Genomic DNA, 19898 nt, shown 5'->3' on the forward strand with positions numbered 1-19898 from the left:
GCACAACAGCATTATATGGTACTTGCACTCATATGGTTACATGGTCCATCAGTAAACAATGACGTTGAATGAAACATGCACATCTGTTAATGACATATGTTCCAGCAAAGCAACAACCTCCTGTTCCAGGGAGTACAACTAACAACTTACATTTTCTGGATGACCCTGAGGCAGATGAGCCTGAGGTAGATGAGCCCTTTGGATTCAACACCACTACTGTTTAAGAAATATATATGACCAATGAAGTAGAAGACCTTGAACACATAACAGTTCAAGAATCCAGACATTTCATAGAATCACAGAATCACCAAGGTTCGAAAAGACCTAAAAGATCATCCAGTCCAACCATTCGTTTCCTTCAAGTTAAATGGGCAGGCCAACTGTTACTTCTCTGCTTTCCCAGACTTATGCAGAACAATATTGCAACTGTGGCTAAAATAACACTGAAAATAAATGCCAGCATAAGAAGACACAGTAATTAAATCTTTCATATCAGCATGGTAGTAAAATGGGAATTGAAAAGTACTGTTATTTGCAGCAACTTACCAATCAGTGTACCTTTATGTCAGTCCTGCGATTTCTTTCTTTGCTCTGCACTGGGAAAGGCACATTCTTCTGCCTGCACTACACTCCAGTCTATGCTTCTACCAAGAACCTCTTGATCTCCTGTTGTGATTTCCCTATCTAGATCATCTTTTTCAGTCCAAGCCCCTTCTGCTTTCAGCAACATTACAAAATAAATAAAACTATTATTTAGCATGCTTCACTCTGAGAAGCATCCATTCATTTCTTTCTTTTTGTTGCTCTTTCTTTGTTTTGCCATTTGAGACCAATCACAGAACTGTACAGTATTCACTGAATTGTACAGTATCTAGTTAGTAGACAACACAGGAAGAGAATTTTGACAAATTCAGTGATGAGAGCAATGTCTAAAATTCATTTTATTTCACTAATACAATGGTCACTTATTTTGGTCTGAAAGAACACCTGAGTCTTGTGATAATTTCATGGAATATCATGAAAACTCTCTGGTGTATTCTAGTCCTTGGGTGCCATGGCTATGCAACAAAAATTCTGGCATGTGGGCCACCAGAGACACTGAGGCTCTATGATGGTAACCACCATCACCCTGCCTCTCCCTTCTCTTTGGCTGCTTTCAAGTGGTATCATGCCTGGCTAGTACCTGGAAGAGTCAGTAGTCACACCCCAGAAAGTGTCTGTACCTCACCTCTTCATGAAGCATGCCAGTTCTGACCCTGGGAAATACTGTGTCACTGCATAACAAAAAAACATGCACTTGTGTTACAGTTTTGACAAAGGTCTGGTAATATTAAAATATAGAGGGGGTATTTTATTGATACCTTCACGTTTGTTCAGAGGAGCTATACCATGCAGCCATCCTATATATATACGTGTGTGTGTGTGTGTGCGTGTAATTGTATATGTTCAAAAATATAATGATATACAACTATTGTATACTGCTTCATATTTCTTCTTGAGCAGGTCTGCAGCGTGTTGGTATATTTCGAATCAGTGGCTCAGTGAATAAAATCAAGGAGCTGAAGCAGAAGTACAATCAGGGAGAAAATGTAGACCTCATTAATCATGGAGACGTTGATTCTGTGGCCAGCCTTCTGAAACTGTTTCTAAATGAGCTGCCAGTGGCTGTTCTTCCAGACAACATCTGTACTGGCATGCTAAAAACTTTCCAAGGTACAGAGTGGTCACTTCTAAACTTCCTTCTCTGAAATGCTCAGTGCATTACTACTTGCTGAGATGCCATTTTTGAATCTAATCACCATAGTATTACATTTATATTTCTACTGCCTCACATCTCTCTTTCCAAAGCCAAATCTTCTTTATTTCACGTTTCCTCGCGCAGCAGCCGTTTTATTCCACGTTCTGATTTAGTACTTTTTACCAGTTTTCTTACTGTCTAGCAGCAGCAAGTGGCACGGAATGGTGTGAAGTATTTCAATTGCAAAGCCAGAAGGAGTTGCTTACAGCAGTGCTGTCTAGTTCCCTTTTCACATTGATAGTTCTTAATAGTGTACAATCAAATACAACTCTACCATGGATGGTAGCGAATGCTTTCAGGCAATTACAACAAGTGCTTCCCAGTGATAACTAATTGAAGCATTTGTGTACAAATAAGTGTGTTTTACTGCACGTTGCTCTTGTTCAAACTTCATCTGCCGAATTCCAAGTTATGTAAATGCTTATAAAAAAGAAAACAGACAAGAACCCAACTAAAAATGATGACAAAAAGAAGTACACAAAATCACTTTCATCAGCTCCAAAAGACTGTGCTGAAAGACCTTTTGGTTTCTGCAGATTCTTGCAGTCACCTTGCTTTGACTAGCCTGAATATTCTTGCTGTTCTTTCTTTTCTCCTCCTCCATTCCAACCCCTTTTCATTAATGTGTTGGGCAACATTGGTCTTAATCTTTATGGAATGTATTTTATAGGGTTAGAATTGCCCTAAAGGATGTGATTTGCTGTTCACAATATTGAAGCTACACAGATGCATCCTGGAGATCTGTGGCAAATTTGAGCATCAGCTGCCAGTTACTGAGCAGCATCGCCATTTCAGTTCTAATACCAGGAGACTTTATCACACTAATTCTGAATTGCTGATCAAACAGAGATGATTTTTGCCTTGTACCACTCCTTTGAAGAATGAGAATCAAGGAAACGCTAAGCATCCACAACTTAGTTTTTCTGAGCATCTCTTGTGTAACTGCAGTTGTGTTTTTATAGAGCAAAAATGTTTTGAGATGGAGAGCTATGAATTAGTCAGGAAACTGAGATGATTTGGGGCTGAAGGGGTACAGTTTCTTACACCTCTTAATGAGAGGCAAATGTGCAAGATCTCTGGGGAAAATCAAGGCCAATAATCTTATAATGTCCTTAAAGGTAGCCTTAAGTGTTCATATACATTATTACTGCCTGTTACCAGCTCTACAAAAAAAAAGCAGCAAGTACTGGCTTCTTCTGCCCTAGCAGGAAAAATAGCATGAAGAGCGCTTATAAAACTTGTAATCTGGAAAATCTATGAAAATAGTTATCAAAACTTAGTGTAGAAATGTGTCATTTGGAATACATACTAAGAGTAAAGAATATATTTCAATGTCTCTGGTGAGATTGTTGTTACCAGGAATATCTCTGTAATAACTTCTTTATTTTTAAATACAGAGCACAGAATTGACACAACAGAATGCATAAAGAATCTGAGACAGTTAATTAGCTGCCTTCCCAAAGCACATCAAAACCTTCTCCAGTTCCTGTCTGCCTTCCTGTTAAAGGTAGCAACATACAGTGCAGTGAATTGCATGACTCTGGAAAATTTGGCCATTGTGTTTGGACCTGCTCTTTTCAAGTAAGTACTCTGTGTCTATTCACCCATTTTAAACAGTGCTACGTGATCACACTAGAAAATGAAACTTTTTGTAGTAACAGTATCTCCAATAGGAAGTGCGGCATTTTGAAAGTTAAATGTCTATGCAGAACATTATGGGCTAGTGTAACAACAGCAAAGGGAGCCTCTCCAAGATGCAAAAGTAATTCATTGTATCCTTTGCAGAGAGAGTTTTGGATATATCGGTGCCACTAAAATGCAAGCAGTAGGTGCTGAAGCTGCATTTGGAATAGTAGAGGCCAGACACTTAACTGGATGCTAAAAAAGAAAGGTAGGAGAGCATATGTCAGGCCAGTCAAGATGGTGAGAAGCAGCGGCCTGGAATGGTCTGACAGTGCTGGGTTTTCCAGAGAAACAGAAATATCAGCACATCATCCTATCCTTCACATTGATGCAGGAAAGTGATGAAGTGTTTATACTTGTCTCAAAGTTTGCACACCTTTGTTTCAGTGGGTCAATGTCTGTTTCTCTGCTCTGTGAGCTTATAAACTGTGTAACAGTTTATAGCCCTTGCAGGTGATGTTAATAAAAGGAACTTTAAAAAAACAGCTGGATAGACTTATCTAGCAGAGTGTACTGTGACAAGGCTTATAGCATTCACTCTTATGAAAGCAGGCTTCACCATGGAGGATATTCAACTGTGGAACAAAGCAGTTGTACAGCAAAACCCCTTAAGACCTGTGTACTGAAAGTAGTTAATAAGTGTAGGCAAATGAGTTTTGCTCCCAGTGTCTGGGTTAGTTGCACGATACTTACAGTAGGTAAAAAAAGGTTGATGCTAAAAAACCTTCATCAAAAATCCAGACCTCACCCCCACGCTAACTCAACAAGGACTGCACTGACTGTCACACTTGTGTCTTAAGGCACCTTTACCATCCCATTGAGCTTATGTGCACGTACACGTAATAATGCCTTATTACTCTCTTCCCAAATTCTTTGAATGTATGCCCACTGTTTTCTGTATCTCTGCAGAAGAACTAAGCAGGTTCCCTTTTTAAGTGATGAGCCCCTCCAGTTTTTAAGCATCCTAGTCTATTCTGGGAGTTTCTCAAGCCAGTTCCAAGCATGCCCATTTGTTTGGGTTTTTGTGTTTTGTTTTTTTTTAGAGTTCACTTAGTGCTAAACTAAATGTTTGTGGCAGTGATCTGTGTGAGAAGCCTTAGAAATGATCAGCTTCGAGCTTCCCTGCCAGAGTGATTTGTCAAGACAGCACAGCTACCGTAAATAGAAGTATATCTGCCCAATGAATGTGAATGTGAATGCTTTTTATAGTCATTCTGATCTCACCAGCTCTGGGAGAGGGAAACCAGTAGGTCATTTTCTTTTTTGTGAAGTGTGTAACTGCTGCTGTCCTTGAGAGCTGCCTTCTAGAATTATGAAAAAATCACCTTTCTGGTAATTGGGTGGGGAGTAGAGCCTTGCAACTGGCGTTTTCTTTCAGTAAGATTGCTGGACTGCTTCCCACTGAGTGGCCCGAGGCCTCCAAGATTCAGAATAAACTGCTGCGTTTCCCTGTACAAGATGAATTTCTAGGTAGTCAAGAGTGGTACGGGGAATAAAGCCATGCATTTCCATTATGTCTCTCAGAGCAAGACTTTACACAATTAGCTGCAACATCGTTAAACATTTGGCACCCAGGATTAACAGGAAAGTAAGACACATTGAGTACTCCTTGCCATAGTTTGAGTAGAGTTCTGCTTCAGATAGTAGTAGAAAATACGATTTTAAATCTAACCTAAAGAAACGTATACCCCATGCTATTGTTGGAAATAAGTTTCTGCATGTAATGTTAACTACAGTTGTAACATTAATTCATTTCATGTGTTCACTGTTCTTCACGCATACTGGTACTCTGCATTTCTGGTACAGTTATGTCTTCCTGCTTTTACTTTGGGTTGTTTATTAAACCATTCTGCTTTAATTTTTATTCTGTTGATGTTCAAGCATAAATTCAATCTATGATTATTATCTGTCTCAATATATTGACAATTTTATTGTTGAGACCTCTCACATTCATAGATCACTGTAGCAATTGGGCAGATTGGTATGATGGGCGGACGGGTAAGATAGAAAAGTGCTATAAGGGAGGGGAAAACAATTGCTTACCAATATCAGAAGATTCCAGATCTGCAGGGGGAAAGCTCCACCAAGGAGGAATCTTCAGGAACAAACCCTTCCCCACTGGCAGTCAGACCTTATATGAAGTCTAAGAGAGGTGCAGTCAGGATCCACCTATTCCAGCCATGCAGCTGAATTATTTTCACCTGTGCTCTCAGGGTGGCCTGAGTCCTTTGCCCAAGTACTCAATCAGTGTTTCAGGTCAGGACTCAGCAGATCCCATATGCTTTGCTAAGGTGTCAGAGTTTGGTATTTCCGCAGTTGGACCGTGGAGTAGCTGTGGGCATTGGGACACAAAATTGGAACATAAAACTTGTTGCTAATTATTCCTTACTAAACTAAACTGTGTATACTGAACAGTTATTAAGTACGTTAATTTCGACATAGAAATTATATGCTTTAGCACAGGTGTTACACTGGAAGTCTATTTACAGGATCACAGAGAACTTATTACCTTTAATTTTAAAGGCTAAAAAAAGTCACCATATGAAAACTGGGTATTAAATGTCACTTCTCTGTTTTTAATCTGTTGCAACCCCTTACCTTAACCCTGCATATTTTGAATATTTGACTGAAAATATCTTCATACTGGAATTGTTCTGCTACTATATTAGTGGCACATACAATTCTTGTGCCTGTTCTGTGTGATAGGACCAAAAGTGTCAATAAAAAAGTAGGTATATATCAGAAAAAAACTATAACTGAGTAAAATGCTCTAATTTTACTTTAGTCTTCATAAACCAGCTTTGATCTCCTTTTCTTGTGGCACTGTTCTCTTAGATTTTTACCCTGGCACGTGTTTCTTGCTTTTTGAAATTTCAGTGTTAACATCTGCATGATGCTGCTGTCATGTCCTCACCTCCTTGTAGGTGAGGGAGCCAAAAACATAGCTCATAGGTCAAGAGTTATGCTGGTTACTCCCTAGATTTTCTTTGCTGGGACCCACTGGAGAATTCTTATTGCTCATCCTCTGAACTATTCACTTCTATTGCTCTTCATACTTCTTGTGAGCTGTTTCACACCCTGTTTGCCTGCACAAGTGCTGAGTGAACGCTGCTTTTCTTTTATCAGAGATTTGACCTGTGTTACTTAGATTTTTTGTGTGCACTTTGCTATGCCTTGTCTTGGTAAAGAAATTTCTGCTAACTGCAGTTAGCAGTTCTTGGATGCGTGCATAAGGGTGCTAGCCAACTATCTGTTTGCATCTACTCACTTTGACTCATTCTTTCTGTAAATTTACAGCAAGTCTTACAAATAAGCTTCTGCCAGCAAGGAACCTTGGCAGGTCTCCTGAACAAAACCAAGGCAAAGCGTGTATGAATTTTCTAGTTTGTGCTTTGTGGCAAAGCAACTTTAAAAGGCTTAGGTTTTCTCAAGGAAAACACTAGTTGATTCCTGATGATCAAGTTCTATTTCTTATTTTTAGTGTTTTGGGTTTTTTTGTTGTTGGATTTGTACTACAGAAGAGTTTTTGAGGTGAAGTGCAGAATGTACTTCAGTAGCTATGCCCTTCCTAAGAACGTATTCCTGGCCAGTGTGGTGTGAACGCAGCTTCTCTATTGTCAGCCTGATGATTGGTTTCTGCTAGAAGCAGAAGTGTCTGAAGTGGCAGGAAGTGCTTGTTTTGCAGAACTAATTGAAACTGAATGTGGAATGTGGCTGCAGAGAAAACTAAAAATGTTCTTACTATATTTGGAATCCTCATGTGTTGCCACCTGTGAATATCTGCAGATGTCTGATATTTGGAATCAGCTGTAGCATCACATTCTGAGTATAGCTTTGGTTTGTCTGATGCTGACTTGAGAATGGAGCACTCAGAAGTACTATGTGAACGTGAGCCCCACTAAATATGGAGAGAGCTGTTTGCCTTTGGACGGCTTGTGGAGTATTCCATGCTAATGGAGAAAAGAGTTTGGTTGGGGTTCCTGTGTGCTCTGCTAACCAGCCTTAAAAATATTTTTCTTTTTGGTTTGCTTTGTCATGTGAGAAATGGACAAGTTTTGAGAAAAAGAGGAATCCAAGAGGGAGAATTGTTAGCCAGCCCTGAAGGAAGAAGTGATGATCGAGGTGGTTTGTCCAGTACATCTAAGTTATATCTGCCTATAACTCTGCTTAATACATTCTCCTTTAAAAGGAGCCCAAGCTCTTACAGAAACAACTGTATATTTACAAAAATTATATGTGAATGAAACTGCTTGAACTGGACCCTGTGCATATATTTGTACTTCAAAATTGCAAATGAATAGCAAAGGTACTAATTTGGCAAGCGGAAGACTGGTGTGTGTATTTCTCTTCCTTAGTCTCCTTAGTTTATGAATTTCTTGTTTAAATATTAATATCATGCTGTGTAGAATTGAGTTGTTGCAGCATAAACAGGGAAGCTGGATCGGGCAACAAATTTATATGTAATGTTCCTCAAGCCTCCAGATAGCTCACTATGGGAATACGCAGTCCCTTAAGGGAATGAGATTACAATGTCACATAATGAATCCCCAGATTTAAATTAAATGATTCCAATTTAGTTTACTTGCATGGATAGAACAAGTTTAACTACTGCTTATTTAATAATAACAAAAAATCCCATTATGGACAATCTGTTGTTGGGAGCACCTGGAAATTCTGCTTCATGTGACCAAAGTCTATGAAATCACAAATTATTCTATTGAAACACTATCTTAGAATTTTTATTATTCCCCCCCACACACACACAGACTGTTCTTTTAATATTTATGTCATCAAAATTCACCTTCAGAAGCTGAAACAGCAAAACAGCTCTTTCAGCCCTTGTACCTTTGAGTAGTGGCAGATTTTTGTGGCTTCTTTTTTTGTCCTCTTCATCCTTGATATTATGAACTTCACAGCTGAGAAACTGTCAGGCTCTAGCTATCTTGTTCTGCTGTGTCAAAGATTTGATGTGATGTGAGTAGCTGTAGCACACTGAGACTCCATCACTGTGAGTTTTGCGGTATCGTGACCCCCACCAGATGAAGATGACTCCTGTCCCAGCAATCATGTATTAGGAAGGGGGCTGGAACACTTGTTTTATCCAACTGTCTAACAGGCTGCACTCTGAATTGTTCGGGGCATTAGGGGTGCTCCGTTCATGACTTATCATTAGACCCTGATCTCAGAGCTCTGAAACTTTATCTATCTGTTCTGCCCTTAGGATTCCTGTCAGTCCATTGGCTTGTGAAGAACAAAGACTTTACAATGGCCTCCTGCTGTATTTGCTTCAGCATTATGAGATGCTTTTTGTCGATGTGAACCCTTGTTTCTCAGCAAGACAAGCAGACGGCCTCCAGGTAAGAAAGTTACATGAACTGATTCAGCAAGGAATCAGAAGTGCTTCACTGAGTTGTAAGCTACAAGTGGAAATAAATTACTTTATATGTAGTTTAAGTACTGACCACAGCTACTTGCCGGTACTATAAGTATTCAGCATAAGCATAAGCTAGAGGAGAACCAGAAGTTAAAATTCTGATTTTTGAAAAAAAAAAAAATGCTGATGTAATTGTATAAGAACAGAGACAAGAATAGAGTTCCAACTTCTTCCATGTTAAATATCTCAATGCAGAACTTCATTAGATTAAAGCCACTGATTTTTTTCTCTACTGAAACTCTTTATATTGTGTTGCTGTATGTTGGTGATTCAGGGGAGCAAATACGGAAGGGTGAAAGCCATTTCATCTTTCCATATGTTGCTGAATTTGTCTCAGATTCTCTTTGGGTGACATGTTCTTCTTTAAAAGAATGCTAGCGCTTGGATTTCTTGTTAGCCTCATTGATCAAAAATCTCCTGGTGGAAGAACCTTGATAGACTAATGTTGCTTTAGGGAGAGGGTCAATATAAGTTTTGTTTTCAGTTTGTGATGTTATGTATCATTACCACTTAATTAGAAATTGGTTTTTATTAGGAAATGACTTGAGGGGCATGTAGTAGTAAGGCCTGTGGTCTCAGACTACATCCTGAAGTTACCACGCATCCTTGCAGGTCACTCCTAGATGATTGGAAGGGTAACAGATCATGTAGAGTATTATTGAATAGATTTAAATTGTATGTAATTGAAGCTCGTGACTCTCATGTTTTTGACTCCTTTCTTTCTGGCTTCTTTCTTAATTGTCTGTGTTAAGGAAAAATCGACAGACTTCTATAATGCTAAGTCATGATTCATATGCAGAGCATGTTCTGCAAGGAGAATACTGAGACTGTCGTTCTTGGAAAACCTCTCCATATTTAAAAACAAAAAAAAAAAAAACCTGAAAAATTCTGTATAATCGTAAGTACAGAGAACAGAAGACACAAGTGCAAGGATGTTTGTGAAATGATTCCAGATCTAAAACTCTAGTCAATTCATGCAGACAGCATCAAAGCACACACTTCTACCTTCCACTATACTCTCGTATGTCAACTCTGCTTTGAGAATCCCTGAAACACGTACTCAAATGAGTGTGCAAGACCATCCAACTGTATCTGCTTCTGCTCACAGTAACTATGTGTTCTTACAGTAGCAAGAGGAAATTGGAAAGGCATTGGAAAAGCCAAGAGACTTGGCATTCTTTTTCAATGACTTTGTTTTAGAAGGAGCTTCACTCCCTGTATTTCTGCAAAATGTCACAGTCTGTCTGGGCTTGTGGTGATGTGGGAAAGAATTTTTCTGGAAAAATCCTTTCAAGTTCCTTAATAAAAGCCCAGACGAAGCATAGCCGTGAGGCACACTCCTGCTCTGAGGTAAGCTTATGAAAGAAATCCCATCTGTGGTGAGGAGGGAAATCAGAATTCTGTGGTTGATCTTGTTTTTGTAATTTCTGGCAGGAAATCCAGCATATTGGATAGGTACCCTCCATCTTTCATAATATAACAATTGCTGAAAGTCCACTAAACGAGAAACATCAAAGTTAGGTTTACAAAGTAAACATATTCAACGTGCATGAACCAGTTCCAGCAAAGCAAGCAAAAAGTGAAATGGCAAATGTGGCTCAGATCCCTTGTTGCTTCCTGGAAATGAAACTTGCTTTTATTGGCTGTTTCTCTTGAAGCAACTTGAAGCAATTACACTGGTGTCTACATTTTCAGCTATTTAATATGAGGGATCTTTTTATTGTTGTTGGGATGTGCTTTTTGTAGAAGATTACACCATAGAACCTAATTGAATTATAAATCAAATTTTCCAGTAGTGATTTGTCATGCTCTTTGTCATCATCATTTTCAAATCTTATGTTCTGGATTAAGAAATGACTGGACTTTTTATTTTATTTTATTTTATTTTATTTTATTTTATTTTATTTTATTTTATTTTATTTTATTTTATTTTATTTTATTTTATTTTATTTTATTTTATTTTTTATCAAGTTCTAGAGTGCTTTTTCATATCTCTGTACTGAAGCATGATAGATAAATCCTTCCTGAATTAAGCAAACAGAAGCACAACTTTTGGGGTGTGTGCATGCCACTGCATCCCGTCCTTCAGTCAGAAGAAAAGCTAACGCCCTAAGGAAATAACTCTCATTTCTTGTTTTCTCTTCTTCCCATGCCCTTTATGTATGCTTCTCTTTTTATCAGTAAGGCTGCAGAGACTCTGTAGTTATTCTCTGCAATAGTGGAGCCCTACTGAAAAGGGATTGCAGAGCCAGTGGCTGGGAGAGGGGAGCTAAACACTATTGCAGCCCTTCAGAAAGACCGCAGACACCTCAGAATGGATTTCTGAAACTGTACAGTGTGGTTTGAGTTGGTCGGCCTACTGCACCTAAATATTTTATGGAGACTTCATCTATTTGAATTATGGTTTTATTGAGATGGCTCTTTGTGGCTTAGGGAGTTTTGTTAGTGTCAGGTTTTCAGCATTCTTCAAAGAGGGGAGTGTTTCCACATCAACCGATTTGTTTAAAAAAGAAAGAAAAAATTGGTGCTTCACTTTCATTTGAAGTTGCCATAAAAAAGGATTTGCAGTCTGATGAATGGACTGTCCTCAATTTAAGCAGCAATTTAAATGATGTTTTCCTTTGCTAATCTCATGATAATGCTTTTGAAATTAGTTGAAACCTTTCAAAAATGAAGCAAATGTGATCTTATGATATATGAAACTCAGGCTTCCAGGTTAGACTAAAGGGTCCAGTCAGTGTAATTTTTCATGGATAGACTCTCATAGTCCTGATTCATATTTGTGGGTTTAGCATTATTTCCTAACTTTAAACTGGTACAGATCCGGATTGTTTTCTTTCACATATCTTTGCTTTGCAAAGATAACTTTTAGTTGAGTTTAGACGTGAGCATAACGAGTCCTGCGTGTAGCACTTGAACTGCCAAGAGATTTGTCAGTGCTTCTGTAGGCTTTGCTGTTATGTTATGGAAAGGTTTCTTTGTATTACTTCCCATTCCACACACACACACAAAAAAGTATTTTTCCTGACCTTTGTAAATTCTGTAAAAGCATGGGCTCATTAAACATTAAGTTTTAAGTTTGTGTTTGGGAGCCGTCCAAACCAGAAGACTGGATTAAAAATGCCGCACATTGAGAATCAGAGCTGGACTTGGATCTCCACAAAGATTATGGGTAATATATTGTGAAAATGTATTTTTTTCTTCTTCTTCTGGATAAACAGAGAAGAATAATTTACTGACTGCAGACATAAGGATTTGATAAAGAGCACCGTATTAGGCAGTTGTGACTTTAAAAGCCTAACAAACTGGAGGTGGCTGGAATATTCATTACTCATTCTAGGTTTTCAACAGCAAAGCCTTTCCATTGATGGGTGAAGAGCACAAGGGATGTGGTCTGGTGATGTGTGATGTTATTTCTGAGCTGTGTCTGAGGTCTTCAGCAGGCCTGCCTTTATGCTGGAGGTCTGTAACTCTGAAATGACAAATATGCCTGATCTGTTTTTAGCAAATGATGAGATCCACTGATCCAGTCAATGTGACACATTTAATGTTTGCTCCAGCATTGTTGGGACTTTCTCCTGCCTTACTGTATGAATGCTGTCACACTTAAATCCTTCCTATGAATCTGTGGATTTTGCCACTACCTCCCTGCTCCCTGTGACATCTAGACAATGTTACTTGTATTTTCCTTTGGCTGATGAAAGTTGTGCTTGGAAAGAATAGGGGAGGCAGGAGGCGTGCTCTGTAAGCTTTGAAGCACGCTCTCAGCTGTGTTTTACTTCATGAAGTGACTTGAACATGAAGAGGGAACCTGGTTAAATTGATGTCCTACGATTCTTTAATGAAATGAGTAATTCAGAAATAGTGCTCAAGTGATTGCACAACCTGACGACGCTGATCACCATCAGCCATTCAGTGATGGCATAAAAAATGTGAGTGGGAAAGATCTTTCTAAAATTGATTGATGACAGATGCCTTTACCAGATTGGAAAAACACTGTGAGGCGATACGCTGTACAGAAACAAACTAAGCAGTAGTGGAGACTCACTTTTGTTACTTCTCAGTCTGTGAATGCCTGTTTTCAGTTTTGCTGTGAGCAGAGCAGCTTGAAAGCTCCTACCACAGCCAGACTCGCAGGTCGTATGTTGATTACAGATTGAGGAGTGTTATTTGCAGTTCACAAAGGGGAGAAGTGTCTGATGTGTTTAGAGTGGCAGGTGGTTGTGTTGCTTATTAAGGCCAGCTACAACAGAGGGGAGAGAGTCATAATTAATCTAGTGTACATGTTAGGATAACACTAAGTTCTACCTTCAGAGGATCTATGTGGCCTTCATCTGACGTTTTTTACACCTCAGTGGAAGACTTGTGGCTCTGAGATCCATCTCAAGTTTGCAGCAACATTCTCTTCCACTTGGTGTCAGCATTGTTCTCCCTTGGCTCCTGAGCTGTATTTGATTTGAACATGACCCTCTAACGTGTCCTGAGCATCTATCTTAAAAGTATTAAATTTCTATTTTTATAACATGTCAGCAGACCATCCTGTTCCTTCCTCAGATAATTACCAATGTCAGAGAAGCATGAAGGAAGGGTACGAACTCACCTCCAAACCGCTGTGAAACGCAACCCTTTTTGATTTTATGTTCACGAAGCCTTCTTAAACTCTGCAAGACCATTTATAAAGTCTGTTATTGCTTTTGTGATCATTTTCTTTGGTGAACATGAGCAACTTGATTTGTTCCATATAGGCTGATGATCAGGATGCTCTGAGAAAACATCCGGAGTGAAGTCTTTGATAGGAAACTCCTGCCTTGGGACATTAGAAGTATTCCTATTGAAAGACTTGTGATATGCAAGCATCAAAACATTTCGCTCTTTTACTTGTCTTGCTATTATTATATGCTATTATTATAGCCACTGACATTTCTTTAAAACTCTTTGTGGCTTTTCAGTTTATATTATGTTAGGGTTGGGAAAGGGAGATGTTTTCAGAGAAGCAGGCAAGAAATGTAAAATAAAAACATTAAAATATCTGCTGTTAGGAAAGAAGAAAAAAGGTCCGGTTTTTCATTTTTTCTGTAGTTTTCATAGGGAAGTTGGGCTTTCTGCTATGCAGCACTCAATTTAATAACTGTTTTCTGATTGCAGTGGCTCCCTCCCATCCGCCCTGAATTCTTAGACCTCTGTTTTCTTCTGTAATGAGTTTTTCGTCTACCCTAGCAAGTATGCAGACATGCTGAAGTACTTAACATCAGTTTGCCAGAAGAATATGGCAGCACTTATCACGGTTGAAAGAAGAAAAGCTTGGCTGAATCTTGTAAGTGTATCAGTGTGTTATGGCCTAGTGCAGTTTCACTCTCTCCCAGCTTATTTGGATTTTTGCTGTAGAGCAGTCTCTGTGGTATTTAATTTCTTTGCATCAAGTGAAAATAGGAATGTGTATTCATGAGTCAGCATTGCTGTTAGATAGTTTCCAGAGCTATCAAACTAAATACTGGGGACCTTTTTATTTTGCTATGAAAAAGAAAAGGGGTGAAATGTGCTTACAAGGATGTGATGATGTGGAATACTGATGATCACAAAACCATGACAGACACAAATGCAGCTGAGCTTAAAATATAAAAAAAAAACAAACAGATGAAATGTTTGGCTCAGATACGTGCTGCTCCCATTTCCCAGGGGTCGAGGCTAGAAAAATTCAGTTTGAGTTGACCGGATTCACTGATAGATCTTCATTTTCTTGGAGAAAAAAATGGAAAAGATGTATGGAAAAAGGTGAGAGAAAAAGGAAAAAAGTAGTGACTAGCTGTAGGAATGTTAGAGAAAAATGGACGTTTCAGAAAGTTATGGTAAGAACAAACACATCATCTCCTTATGTGCTTTTTTGCTAGATGCATTTCTAGTCATTTCTGAGGCCTTTTTTTAATTTAAACAAACATTACTGCAGTTTGGCTTTGCCCATGTGAATTGACTTGCACGGCTATGACAATTTAGACACTTGAAGCCAAGGTTCTGTCAACAACCTTTTTTCCGACCTTTGAATTTTCACCTTCCAGCCCCTTAAATTTGGTGTAGTTCTGTTCCCATGGGGCCTCAGATGAGCATACCTTTCCTTACTGGATAGAGTCCTTAATACTGTATGCCTTACACTGTTCTCACAAGTGGCAAGACAGTGCTGTGGGATGACTGTGTTAAAGGGTGCTGCTCAGTAATACATGTTTTTTGTAAACTGTAGGAGACCAGGGAAATACTTGATGAGAGGCTGCTGCAGCACGAGGCAGCATTGCTTCCAGTACGTGACTGGAGCTTTGCCTGGGAGTTGCTGGTGTGGCTGGCTGCACACAAAGGCAGAGTTAGGAGCTCAGGTTTCAATTGCTTTTGGAGAGCCCTCTGCCAGCATCCTTGTTTTGGGAGCTCATGGATTTGCCTCTTCGTCATGGAACCAGGCCAAGCCAGGATGAACTGTGACAGAGCTGAGCTACGGAAGTTAAGTATTGGGGGTACAAGTAGAGGAGAACGAATGATATCCTAGATTCTTTAGGATTTTTGTGTATTATTTTTTTCCCATCACTATACGCTGGAATTAAGAGATCTATTACTATTATAAAAATAAACAGATAACTAAAATAAAAATGGGGAATAAAAGAAAAAGGAACCCGCAGTGATAGTTTTAGGATCTTCAAAAAGTTGTGCCAAAGATCAGAGGAACAAGGGAAGAAACTATGATTTTAGAACTTTCTTTTATATGATTTAAGTTGTTAGCTTTTACATGCTTTTTTATGTTTATTTTTTCAAATAACGGGATTATGCGGATGGCTTTCACAGAGTCACAGAATATCCTAAGTTGGAAGGGGATCAAATCCAACTCGTGATGCTTGGAGCTACCTGATCTTTTTGACCATTCTATACAAGAGGGCTATGCCGCAATACTAAACAGACAGCTGAGTTTGGTTATATGCAGCACACTGTAACTCAAAGCTATAGAATGCTTCTAAAAATGTTTCCCTTTTGCATATTTTCACGAGGAAAGTATAGCAAGCAAACTGCCACTTAATTGCAAGGAATTATGGATGGATGAACAAAGTATTTCCTTGGCTGCTTTACTTTTCTTTCAGCTCTTCCTTTCATGTCTTTGAAGTTTCATCTAAGCAAATTCTTAGCTATTTTGCTAACCATATGTCATGGTTTTGTAATTTTGTAATTATATTTTGTAATTATATTCCATAACTCTTTCTATGCTTAAACAGAATGGTGGCTGGGTTGTAGGGGGAAGAGAAAGATAAAACTGTGTTTGAGATTAATATTAAATGGACTATAGAACAATGCACACAAGCTGTATGTGCATCATTATCTTTTGCAATCAATAGGCACAGACTGTGTAAGAAGTTGAGCAACTCATGAAAGCTGCTGCTGACGGAACAGCAAGCTGGTATGTTCTAGATAATCAGTGAGCTCTGTGTTCCTTTCTTTTTGTCTGCCCTGAGTAATTTTGTGTGTTACAGAGAAAATAGTCTTCTATTCTTGTAAGCTGTAGAATAAAAATACCTCTAGCAAATTTGCAGTTGCAGGCGGGTTTGTAGGCTAAAAGAAAATTTCTGTCTGGATATGTGTGCAGTGATTAACAGGCAGCAGCACTGCTGAATTCTTTTTTCCCTTGTTGCTTATTCCTTATACAGATTTGGTAGCAATGTCGCTGTGACTTCTAACCAGAGAGAGCACAGGCAGATGAAATCTAAGTCTAGATCTATGTCAGTGTCAGTCCTTGTAAAAATTTGCTTCTAATATATGTAGCAAAACCAGGCCTATGAAATTTTCCTTCTTTATGAAGATAAAAGAAAAAATATCAAATCTTTACGTGCAGAAGAGCACAGCAGGTTTTTTTTGGTATTGTTACAAAGCTGTCTCTTTTGGGAAGCTTGGCATTTCTGCAGGCACTCTGGAAAAGGAAAGAAACTTTTCGAAATGGGATATGGTAATTTGCAGTTGAAGGGCTGCTGCTGTCCCTGTGTGCTCCTCAGTATGGTTCTCATATTAACTGAGAGGAAGAAAAAAAAACTGTAGTGGAAAAGAGAAGAATTACTTCCTTCTTTGGTATCAACTCATTAATAATTTAATTGAAGTTGGGAGTTGTGTCCTCAGCTCACCCTTCTGCAGCTTTTCCATTCATAGCAAAATAATAGTTCTAGACACTGCTACATGATCCTTATATATACACAGGTCACTCCCATTTATCTCAGTGGAAATTACAACAGATACAAAGAACACAATAACATTGTTTGAAACAGAAAATTGTCAGCTATAAAGCACTCTTTTTCAGCGCAATCACCACCAGAAGCTATGAATTTTCACCAGCTACGAACAAGAGCCTGCATGCCATACGCCTACAGATCTGCACCAGTAGATGTGACCCGCTGTCACCACTGCTGAAATGCAGCACCCACAGCCTCTCTGTGCTCACATCCACTGCTTGGTCTTCAGAAATGCTGTTGCTGAAAAACACTAATACTTAAGCTCCTTCTTTACTACAGGCCTATCTTGCTTCAGTTCTGAAAACATCAAGTACCGACTGCAAGCTTGAAAAGGAGCTGGACATAAGTGATGCTCCCTAGAAACTTTTCAAAGCCACTTGTACTGTAACATTTCTGATTCTTTGAAATCACAAGACCACAAATCTGTTTCCTGGTTTCTAGTTTTTGGTGGATTATGTTTCTGGGAATTGCCAAACTATTTGCATTGAGGTTTTTTTGTTTGTTCTTAGAAGCTGTAAGTGCTGTGTTTAGTTTCATTCTGTTTTAATTCCCTTGGTAGCATAGAAGGTTTGTGTTTTATGTTTGTATTAATAACGTATTGCTTGAGAACGCTATTCCTTGAATAGTTCTGGAGAACAAAGTACCAATGAAAATGCTACATGCTATAATGCTGTTGTTATACACAGTGTATACTATGATTTCATTATATGCTAATTATGCTATTTCTTTTACAGTATAGTTCCCCTAAGGCCAGTGAAATCACATAGTTCAGAACTATTGGGACATGTTAAGCAGTCTGAAGGTTCTGAATGAGTAGGCCAGCTTCTGAAAGTCATTGTCATGGGAGACCTATTGGAAAACCATGTGGGGAAAACTGCTGGCAGCTGCTAATGTCTAAGAAATGGGCTATATAATACGTGTGATGGAGTTAAAAGAGTCCAAGGAGAGCATTTTGTAATGATAGGGAAGGAAACTGCCCCTAGGAATACTGAGGAGCTGAAGGTAGGATTGCTGCTTGCGGCATACTAGCATGCAGCACTGATCTGTAACAATAACTCAGTTACTTAAATATTGGCAAGAATGCTGATGGCTGTGGTAATCTAAGCACAGCATAAAGGTAGCAGAAGTATAGGAATTTTGAGACAGCAAATAATGTCTGCATCCTGCTGAGCAGGATCAGGCTGGATGCTTTTCCACTTTTCATAATCACAGCAGAGAAAACAATTGCTTTGCTACTTACACGCATAGTAGTTTTGTATTACACCTTCAATTAGTTTGGTTTTGATAACCTATTAAACTTTACTAGCAGATACAGTTAAAAGGAACTTCAAGGCATGTTTTCACAGGTTCATGTTCTCAAAACCTGAGGAAATAATTTCCCTGCTCCTGATCTTCTGCACAGGAACTCTTGCACGTGGGATAGCAGATTGAGTTTGCCCAGGTTTAATGAACCCAAACCCCAGAGACGCAGGTCAATCATTGTTTCTGATGCTGTGCTTCTGATTTACTCTGTTATCTAATTCAGTGTGTTCTGTTGTAACAATGCTGATCCTAAAGCAGATTATGAGCTTGAAAGTACTGTAATTTAAAGTTAAGTTTGAGATAGTGGATATATATTCTGTTACAGATACAGTGTTCAAAGCTAATAGGCTTGGTTTGTTCTTTACTTTTTCTTTCTTTCTTTTTTCCTACCTGCTACAGTAAGATAATTCAGCAAAAACTTTTAATTAGCTCTTATATTTTGCTCTAACGCTGCTGTTGTCTATGGGGCAGTAGAAATAAGCTGTTTTATATGGTTTATACTATCTGTGGTATTAGATCTGCAGATCTTAATGAAATGCTAAGCTGTCTCGCTGCAAAGCTTTTCATTTTTTTTCCCTACATCTTAGTAAATACTTGAGCAAGTGAGTCCAGTGCAGAGTTGAACAGTTAAAACATCTTATCTGGGAACTGATCAGGCACAACAACCTGGCAAACATAAGTCCTGAGCTTGATGAATAAAAAATATACCAGTTAAGTGAACTTCAGCTTGTTTCGGTAATTTTATGTTATGTGCATTTCTAAACTCGTTGTGATAGCATGTCTAACACGTGTGAATTTAAATGTGATGGACAACATTCTGGGAGTTAAGGTGTTAAATTCTCCAGATCCGTGGATCATCAATACTTCCTGGCACACCTGTCTCAGAAGAGAAGGAGGACTACACATCCCAGAGGATTGTTCACTGTTCTGTTTCTGTTTTCCATTGAGAGGTTAAAGATAAAATTGTGCACAGACATCCCCTTTTCCCCTTCTGCTCATCTCTGCAGAGCGTGCTTCCTAGCCATGTAAGGCCTTTGGTTTTGGACACTCTCATTTTATTTGATTTATTAGCTTCAATTCCAATTATGTTGTATTGTATCGCCTTCTGTATCAGATCTGCTCTGCAGGGGGGCTGAACTTGATGATCTCTAGTGGTCCCCTCTGGCCTCTACAGTTCTCTGCATTGTGACTCTGTATTGTGTTATCTTGCATTGTGATGTTTTGTATTTACTAAATAAGTTATGCTCCTCAGGCTGTTGCTGCTGTTTTGTTTTTAGACCCATCTCCCTACCCTTTCTCTTTTTTCCCTTCTCCCGGGGTGTGGATCCGTGGGACCCCTGCCTCATTAGTCACGGAACTGAGCCAGAGGAGCCCGTAAACCATCTACAGTGGGTACAATAAATGCTTTCATGAACTCTGGAGTAAATACCAACAT

General features: G+C 38.9%; 1 protein-coding gene across 7 annotated transcripts in view; it reads left to right on the forward strand.

Annotated features, from left to right (window-relative positions):
• LOC140253683 (uncharacterized) overlaps nt 1-19898 on the forward strand; it is a 228630-nt gene that overhangs the window by 189843 nt on the left and 18889 nt on the right. For 5 of the 7 annotated variants that reach the window (XM_072339420.1, XM_072339419.1, XM_072339422.1 and 2 more), the window contains 5 exons: nt 1504-1713; nt 3196-3379; nt 8703-8838; nt 9668-10265; nt 14061-14229. The gene's annotated coding sequence lies outside the window, so the exon portion shown is untranslated. Of the gene's footprint in view, nt 1-1503; nt 1714-3195; nt 3380-8702; nt 8839-9667; nt 10266-14060; nt 14230-15147; nt 19702-19898 lie in introns of those variants that run through there. The other 2 variants (XR_011903946.1, XM_072339421.1) reach the window with 2 other exon arrangements.

This window comes from Excalfactoria chinensis, chromosome 6 (genome assembly GCF_039878825.1).
Source record: "Excalfactoria chinensis isolate bCotChi1 chromosome 6, bCotChi1.hap2, whole genome shotgun sequence".
Lineage (NCBI taxonomy): Eukaryota > Metazoa > Chordata > Aves > Galliformes > Phasianidae > Excalfactoria > Excalfactoria chinensis.